Source organism: Entelurus aequoreus, linkage group LG15 (assembly GCF_033978785.1).
Source record: "Entelurus aequoreus isolate RoL-2023_Sb linkage group LG15, RoL_Eaeq_v1.1, whole genome shotgun sequence".
Classification (NCBI taxonomy): Eukaryota; Metazoa; Chordata; class Actinopteri; order Syngnathiformes; family Syngnathidae; genus Entelurus; species Entelurus aequoreus.
Window position 1 is genome coordinate 6553733 of NC_084745.1, and position 10476 is coordinate 6564208.

Genomic DNA, 10476 nt, shown 5'->3' on the forward strand with positions numbered 1-10476 from the left:
ATGTAGTCAGGGAAAGTCCGAACAAAAGAGGAGGCGTACAATCTTTGGTCAGAGCGTGGGACGACGCGTTTCTCCTCAATTGAGCTCAATTTAATTCTGTCTCTGTTTAATTCCTTGCTTCTTGTCTTGTTTAATAGATGTCATCGGTGTTTGAACCTGACAATAATAATAATAATGAAAAACAACAACAATAATAGATAATAATGATGATGATAATAATAATAACTATAATAATGATGATATATCATCATTATTATTATTATTATTGTTGATAATAATACAATAATTATAATAGGGAGGTGTTTCGGACACATCCGACCGGTAGGAGGCCACGGGGAAGACCCAGGACACGTTGGGAAGACTATGTTTCCCGGCTGGCCTGGGAACTCCTCTGGATCCCCCTGGAGGAGCTGGATGAAGTGGCTGGGGAGAGGGAAGGCTGGGCTTCCCTGCTTAGGCTGCTGCCCCCGCGACCCGACCTCGGATAAGCGGAAGAAGATGGATGGATGGATGGAATAATTATTATAAAAATTGTGATTATAAAAATCATAATTATTTTTATCATTATTAATTATAGTAATGATATTATTAAAATAATATAGATAATATTAACAATAATGCTAATATTAATGAAAATAATGATGACGATAATAATAATTATTGTAATATGATTATGATAATCATTATTATTGATACTAATTAATAATAATCATAATGAAATAATGATAATAACAATAATATTATTAATTTTGATAATAATAATAATGGCGATATTGATATACATAAGGATAATGATAATAATAATTATTATTATTATTTTCGTTTTTATGAATAATAATGTACCAATATTAATATTAAAATAATAATGATAGTCATAATAATAATACTAAAAATACTAATGATAGTGATAATTGTCAGAATAATTGTATCTAAGTTATCACAAAACTTTGTGTTACATTGAGTTCAGCTCGCCCTGCGAGAGGACAAAAGCTGTCTTTGATCCTACCAAGCAAAAGGCTTGCAAAACTCCACTGTGTAGGATGGGAAGCGACATGAAGGTGTCGGTTTCTTTGATGTATTGTAATCCAAGATTGTGTCTTTACCCGAGATCTACAAAGCGGCGCTCCTGGCACCTTTTCTTTGAACTGTTTTGTAACCAAAGGCGGCGGCTGTTTACGACCCCCCCTCCCTTAGAAACAGCTGTTGCCATGTAGTCAGGGAAAGTCCGAATAAAAGAGGAGGCGTACAATCTTTGGTCAGAGCGTGGGACGACGCGTTTCTCCTCAATTGAGCTCAATTTAATTCGGTCTCTGTTTAATTCCTTGCTTCTTGTCTTGTTTAATAGATGTCATCGGTGTTTGAACCTGACAATAATAATAATAATGAAAAACAACAACAATAATAGATAATAATGATGATGATAATAATAATAACTATAATAATGATGATATATCATCATTATTATTATTATTATTGTTGATAATAATACAATAATTATAATAGGGAGGTGTTTCGGACACATCCGACTGGTAGGAGGCCACGGGGAAGACCCAGGACACGTTGGGAAGACTATGTTTCCCGGCTGGCCTGGGAACTCCTCAAGATCCCACGGGAGGAGCTGGATGAAGTGGCTGGGGAGAGGGAAGTCTGGGCTTCCCTGCTTAGGCTGCTGCACCCGCGACCCGACCTCGGATAAGCGGAAGAAGATGGATGGATGGATGGAATAATTATTATAAAAATTATGATCATAAAAATCATAATTATTTTTATCATTATTAATTATGGTAATGATATTATTAAAATAATATAGATAATATTAACAATAATGCTAATATTAATGAAAATAACGATGACGATAATAATAATTATTATAATATGATGATGATAATCATTATTATTGATACTAATTAATAATAATCATAATGAAATAATGATAATAACAATAATATTATTAATTTTGATAATAATAATAATGGCGATATTGATATACATAAGGATAATGATAATAATAATAATTATTATTATTTTCGTTTTTATGAATAATAATGTACCAATATTAATATTAAAATAATAATGATAGTCATAATAATAATACTAAAAATACTAATGATAGTGATAATTGTCAGAATAATTGTATCTAAGTTATCACAAAACTTTGTGTTACATTGAGTTCAGCTCGCCCTGCGAGAGGACAAAAGCTGTCTTTGATCCTACCAAGCAAAAGGCCTGTAAAACTCCACTGTGTAGGATGGGAAGCGACATGAAGGTGTCGGTTTCTTTGATGTATTGTAATCCAAGATTGTGTCTTTACCCGAGATCTACAAAGCGGCGCTCCAGGCACCTTTTCTTTGAACTGTTTTGTAACCAAAGGCGGCGGCTGTTTACGACCCCCCCTCCCTTAGAAACAGCTGTTGCCATGTAGTCAGGGAAAGTCCGAATAAAAGAGGAGGCGTACAATCTTTGGTCAGAGCGTGGGACGACGCGTTTCTCCTCAATTGAGCTCAATTTAATTCTGTCTCTGTTTAATTCCTTGCTTCTTGTCTTGTTTAATAGATGTCATCGGTGTTTGAACCTGACAATAATAATAATAATGAAAAACAACAACAATAATAGATGCGGGAAATATCGCTCAAAGGAAGACATGAAACTGCCACAGGAAATACCAAAAAAAGAGAAAAGGCTACAAAAATAGGAGCGCAAGACAAGAAGTAAAACACTACACACAGGAAAACAGCAAAAAAGTCCAAATAAGTCAGGGCGTGATGTGACAGGTGGTGACAGTACACCTACTTTGAGACAAGAGCTATAGTGATGCATGCTTGGTTATGCTTTAAAGTCATATCCAACAATTTGACTTTTTACTGTCAACTGAGCTTCGTTTTTTTTAACGATTTCTACTTGTGGTGTGCCTCCGCATTTTTTCAACGCAAAAAATGTGCCTTGGCTCAAAAAAGGTTGAAAAACACTGGTCTACACAAACAGTCAGGGGGGGAAAAGTCAAACAATTGATGGTAAAAAACACGAAGCTAACACTAAATTGAAATATAACTTCTTAGCACATCGCATTGCTTTTATTGTAAATTGAAATATAACTTCTTAGCACATTGCTTTTGTTGTGTGTTATCATTATCCTGCCTTCTCCTTTGTTGTGACGTCTGCACCTGTGTATTCACTTCATTCGTCCTCGGCGAGGGGCGGAGCTTGAGGCACACCTAATAATAGATTTTATTTGTAAAAAGCACTTTACATTGAGCAAACAACCTCGAAATTGTATTTAAAAATAAATCAATCAATAAAAAGATAATAAAAATAAAAACTACAACAGCCTAATAGCTAGAACTAGTATGCATATGTCTAAAAAAAGGTTGTTTTTTAAAAAAAAATAAGGGTTTTTAAGCCTTTTTTAAAAGCATTCACAGTCTGTGGTACCCTCAGGTGGTCAGGGAGCGCGTTCCACAGACTGGGAGCGGCGGTTCTTCCCCAACGCCCTTAGTCATCCCTTTTGACTAATTAAATGTTTTCCTTTTTGTATTTCTACCTTGTCTACCGTCTCTGCATCCTGGGGTCACCCCCCATTGACCAAGACTGTAACAGCGTTTAGCATTTTTTCACATCAAAAAGGCCACTGCACACGTGTGTCTTGCTTTTTCTTTGGCTTTCACGTCCTCACAGAAGTTACCAGCGAAGCAAAGTGTGCTGATAAGCACAGAATCTTCCATGTTGGAAGTTAAAAAAATGAATATATTAAACATATTCTTTGATAATTTAATCAATTGGCGCGAATAAGGAGAAATGTGTTCCTCTTCCCCTCACTGGGAATAATTCATATTGGATAAAGATGCAGCCAAGACACGCTCGTCTGAATGCTGAGCTCCAATTAAAGCGTGAACATTTTAGCATAACGTGCGTTTTCAGTGCAGCGTTGAAGAAAAGATGAACAAAAATGACCTTGAAAGGCAACATTTCTCTCTCATCCTGCAAGAAAAACACTTGAGCTGCACTTGCTGTACAAACACACAGAGGACACGACAAGAAATGTCCATTGGGCAAAGTAACAGTGTAACGTCGTGTTACACATTATACATTGTTTTATATAGTCAAACATGTGTAACATAGTGAACAATAGTGTTACTTGGTGTCACCTATGTAACAGTGTAACAGTTTTACACAGTGAAACATGTGTCACGGTGAAAAATAGTGATACTCTGTGTCACATATGTAACAGTGTAACAGTTCTACACAGTGAAACATGTGTAACATGTAGTGTAACACAGTGTTACATTACATAGTAACACTGTAAAATAGTTTTGTATAGTAAAAAATGTGTAACATATTGTAAAATAGTGTTACATGTGTAACACAGTTATATATAGTGAAACATGTGTAACATAGTGTTACAAAGTGTCACATGTCCAACAGTGTAACTTAGTTTTACATAGTGAAACATGTGTCACATAGTGAAACATGTGTCACATAGTGAAAAATAGTGTTACTTTGTGTCACATATGTAACAGTGTAACAGTTTTACACAGTGAAACATGTGTAACAGGTAGTGTAACACAGTGTTGCATTAAATAGTAACACTGTAAAATAGTTTTGTATCGTAACAAATGTGTAACATACTGTAAAATTGTGTTACTTAGTGTCACATATGTAACAGTTTTACACAGTGAAACAAGAGTCACAGTGAAAAATAGTGATACTCTGTGTCACATATTTAACAGTGTAACAGTTCTACACAGTGAAACATGTGTAACATGTAGTGTAACACAGTGTTACATTACATAGTAACACTGTAAAATAGTTTTGCATAGTAAAAAAAATGTGTAACCTACTGTAAAATAGTGTTACATAGTGTCACATGTGTAACACAGTTTTATATAGTGAAACATGCGTAACATAGTGTTACAAAGTGGCACATGTCTGACAGTGTAACTTAGTTTTATATAGTGAAACATGTGTCACATAGTGAAAAATAGTGTTACTTTGTGTCACATATGTAACAGTGTTATACAGTGAAACATGTGTAACATGTAGTGTAACACAGTGTAACATTACATAGTAACACTGTAAAATAGTTTTGTATAGTAAAAAATGTGTAACATATTGTAAAATAGTGTTACATGTGTAACACAGTTATATATAGTGAAACATGTGTAACATAGTGTTACAAAGTGTCACATGTCCAACAGTGTAACTTAGTTTTACATAGTGGAACATGTGTAACATAGTGAAACATGTGTCACATAGTGAAAAATAGTGTTACTTTGTGTCACATATGTAACAGTGTAACAGTTTTACACAGTGAAACATGTGTAACAGGTAGTGTAACACAGTGTTACATTAAATAGTAACACTGTAAAATAGTTTTGTATCGTAACAAATGTGTAACATACTGTAAAATTGTGTTACTTAGTGTCACATATATAACAGTTTTACACAGTGAAACAAGAGTCACAGTGAAAAATAGTGATACTCTGTGTCACATATTTAACAGTGTAACAGTTCTACACAGTGAAACATGTGTAACATGTAGTGTAACACAGTGTTACATTACATAGTAACACTGTAAAATAGTTTTGCATAGTAAAAAAAATGTGTAACCTACTGTAAAATAGTGTTACATAGTGTCACATGTGTAACACAGTTTTATATAGTGAAACATGCGTAACATAGTGTTACAAAGTGGCACATGTCTGACAGTGTAACTTAGTTTTATATAGTGAAACATGTGTCACATAGTGAAAAATAGTGTTACTTTGTGTCACATATGTAACAGTGTTATACAGTGAAACATGTGTAACATGTAGTGTAACACAGTGTAACATTACATAGTAACACTGTAAAATAGTTTTGTATAGTAAAAAATGTGTAACATATTGTAAAATATTGTTACATGTGTAACACAGTTTTATATAGTGAAACATGCGTAACATAGTGTTACAAAGTGTCACATGTCTAACAGTGTAACTTAGTTTTACGTAGTGGAACATGTGTCACATAGTGAAAAATAGTGTTACTTTGTGTCACATATGTAACAGTGTAACAGTTTTATAGAGTGAAACATGTGTAACATGTAGTGTAACACAGTGTTACATTAAATAGTAACACTGTAAAATAGTTTTGTATAGTAACAAATGTGTAACATAATGTAAAATAGTGTTACATAGTGTCACATGTGTAACACGGTTTTATATAGTGAAACATGCGTAACATAGTGTTACAAAGTGTCACATGTCTAACAGTGTAACTTAGTTTTATATAGTGGAACATGTGTGACCTAGTGAAAAATAGTGTTACTTTGTGTCACATATGTAACAGTGTTATACAGTGAAACATGTGTAACATGTAGTGTAACACAGTGTTACATCACATAGTAACACTGTAAAATAGTTTTGTAAAATAGTGTTACATAGTGTCACAAGTGTAAGAACGTTTATATAGTGAAACATGTGTAACAGTGAAAAATAGTGATACTCTGTGTCACATATGTAACAGTGTAACAGTTTTATATAGTGAAACATGTGTAACATAGTGTAAAATAGTGTTACTTTGTGTCACATATGTAACAGTGTAACAGTTTTATAGAGTGAAACATGTGTAACATAGTGTAAAATAGTGTTACTTTGTTTCACATATGTAACAGCGTAACAGTTTTATAGAGTGAAACATGTGTAACATGTAGTGTAACACAGTGTTACATTACATAGTAACACTGTAAAATAGTTTTGTATAGTAACAAATGTGTAACATACTGTAAAATAGTGTTACATAGTATCACATGTGTAACACAATTTTATATAGTGAAACATGTGTAACATATTCTCAATGGAACATTTAAAGTTTTGGTGTGGTTTACTGGCGTCTTCTTGCACTCCACACGTATCTCTCATGTAATTTGTAAAATGTAATTTCAGTTCTTATGTGTCTTGTACATGTTAAGAATGGACAAAATAAAGCTGCTGTCTGTCTGTCATGTGTGACTGCCATCTACTGGTCACATGTATCATTCCACTATGTATCAAATGAAATAGCTTTGAGGGTGGGACTTTTGCCGACTTTTCTCACTTTTCTCCCCCACTACCTGTGGGACTTTGCTGGGTGAGTTTTGGACATTTTGGGCATCCCGGGACTTGCGCGGCCGGCAGCAGGACTCGAACCCGGGTGTGATTTTTGACAATTTTTCTGACTTTTGCCGACTTTTCTCCCCCATTTCCTGTGGGACTTTGCTGGGTGCGTTTTGGATATTTTGGGCATCCCGGGACTTGCGCGGCCGGCGGCGGGACTCGAACCCGGGTGTGATTTTTGACCACTTTTCTGACTTTTGCACACTTTTCTCACTTTTCTCCCCCACTTCCCGTGGGACTTTGCTGGGTACATTTTAGACATTTTGGGCCGGGGGGTGTGATTTTTGAAAATTTTTCTGACTTTTGCCGACTTTTCTCCCCCACTTTCCGTGGGACTTTGCTTGGTGAGTTTTGGACATTTTGGGCATCCCGGGACTTGCGCGGCCGGCAGCAGGACTCAAACCCGGGTGTGATTTTTGAACATTTTTCTGACTTTTGCCGACTTTTCTCCCCCATTTCCTGTGGTACTTTGCTGGGTGAGTTTTGGATATTTTGGGCATCCCGGGACTTGCGCGGCCGGCGGCGGGACTCGAACCCGGGTGTGATTTTTGACCACTTTTCTGACTTTTGCACACTTTTCTCCCCCACTTCCCGTGGGACTTTGCTGGGTACGTTTTAGACATTTTGGGCCGGCGGGTGGGATTTTTGAAAATGTTTCTGACTTTTGCCGACTTTTCTCCCCCACTTTTCCGTGGGACTTTGCTGGGTACGTTTTGGACATTTTGGCATCCCGGGACTTGCACGGCCGGCGGCGGGACTCGTGGGACTCGAACCCGGGTGTGATTTTTGACAATTTTTCTGACTTTTGCCGACTTTTCTCCCCACCTTCCAGTGCGACTTGGACATTTTTTAACACTTTGTTGTCTCCAGTGTGAATGATTTTGTCTGCGTTCTCTCCATCCTACTCAAACATGACTTGTTGGATTATGAATATTAATTCCATGGCAGTTTATTGCACCTCCTAGGTGTGAATGAAAGATGTTTGCAGGGAACATTCACACTGCAGAAAGCACAGCTGGCACACACCTTAGGTTGAAACTTCACCTCACCAACAGAAAACACGTTTACTTCTATTCACTTTTTGCCTTTACAAAGGTATCATTGTGGCATGTCCATTGTTACACAGTATTTGATGTGGTGAAATGTATCAAAGTATTGCTTTTTTGTGGGGAAATTAAGCATTTTTTGGGATAAAATGGCCAAATATTGTGTTTTGAAATGCGTTGAAAAATGTTTTTGATGAAAAACGTGGGAATTGTGGAACTTTTAGAAATGTCCCATTGATTTCAATGAGAATTTCCCAAAAATTTAGGAATTTCGGGAAAAGCGGGAATTTTTGGAGAAATTGTAAAAAACTTGAATGAGTTGAAATGGTTGGTGTTGAAATTTCTCAAATCGGTCAAAAAATGTTGAAGTAGCAACATGTTGAATTGAGAAATGGTATTATGGAATTCCTGAAATTTCGGGAAAACCGGGAAATTTTTCAGTTCAAAAAACAACTTTTGGAATGTTTTGACGGTAGAACGGTTGAAATGCGTTGAAACATGTGGAAGGAGTAGTCGCCAGAAAAAAGGGTGGAAATAGGGCTTTGAAAAAACAGGAATTCTGGAAAATCCTGGAATTTTTTTTAACTTGGAAAAAAGGTAGTTAAAATTTCCAGGATGGTGAAATATGTTGAAGGTGGAATGGTTTGAATTGGTTGAAAAATGTAGGAATTGTGGAAGTTGAAGTTTGAAAAATGGATAATTCATTTTGAATGGGGAAAATGTAAAAAAAAAAGAAAAAAAGGAATTATGGAAAATCCTGGAATGTTTTAGAATTGTTGGAGTAGAGCACACAATTTGTTGGAACAGTTTGAATCAGATGAAAAACGTAGGAATTGTGGAACTTTTAAAAATGTCCTATTGATTTCAATGAGAATTTCCCCCAAATTTTGAAATTTCGGGGAAAGCGGGAATTTTTGGGGGAATTGGTAAAAAAAAAAACTTCAATGGTCTGAATGAGTTGAAATGGTTGGTGTTGAAATTTCTCAAATCGGTCAAAAAGGGATTTTTTTCCAGTTCAAAAAACAAATTAGTTTTTTTGTCCTAATCAAGTTAAGGATTGTTTGTGATTTCTGATGGTTTGTGAGGGCACCAAAGGGACTTCTGTGTGTCCGGGACGGCTGGGCTTGTCGTGGGGATTGTTCCGTCTTGGCATGAAGTGAGGACGTGGAAGACGTGGGCGGTTCGTTGCAGTGGATGTGATTCATGCGTACGAGGAGACAAGGAATCAATCGATCAATACCAGACTGTTGCCTCCTATTGATCAGCTGTAGAGTGGCCACGTCTCCGGTGCCGTTTGGAGGAATACAACTCTTCCTCTTTTTGACGGCTGTGGGAAGTTGTAAGCTATACTAGCGTCTCTCGTCGTCATTGAGTGGATGGAAGATAAATGGAGTGTGCTACTTGGCAGCCGGAGCGTTTGCTGGCTCGAGAAGAAGGAGTGGAGAATTCAAAAAAAGAACTGGCAAACACCCTCGGGCAGCATTACTGGCAAACAGGATGAATGGCCTGGAAACAGAAGTTCAGAACTTTTCAAGACACTGACATGGGCAAGCTAGCCAAGTTAGCGCCTATCAATAGCATACTTCTAACTAGACTGCATGGATTTCTTACTGTTATCACATTTACTGTATTTTAGTACTTTATCATAATTTGTAGTGTATATATATATGTATATACACTATATTGCCAAAAGTATATGGCCACCCATCCAAATGATGAGAATCAGGTGTCCTAATCACAGGTGTATCAAAACAAGCACTTAGGCATGGAGACTGTTTCTACAAACATTTGTGAACGAATGGGCCGCTCTCAGTGATTTCCAGCGTGGAACTGTCACAGGATGCCACCTGTGCAACAAATCCAGTCGTGAAATTCCCTCGCACCTAAATATTCCAAAGTCGACTTTATTATGAAAAGTGAAGAGTTTGGGAACAACAGCAACCCAGCCACTAAGCGGTAGGCCCATACTTGCCAACCCTCCCGATTTTCCCGGGAGACTCCCGAATTTCAGTGCCCCTCCCGAAAATCTCCCGGGGCAACCATTCTCCCGAATTTTTCCCGATTTCCACCCGGACAACAATATTAAGGGCGTGCCTCTAGCGTCCTCTCTCACCTGTCGTCATGTCCGCTTTTCCTCCATACATATATGCAGCTTTTACACACACACAAGTGAATGCAACCATACTTGGTCAACAGCCATACAGGTCACACTGAGGGTGGCGGTATAAACAACTTTACCACTGTTACAAATATGCGCCACACCAAACAAGAATGACAAACACATTTCGGGAGAACACCCGCAC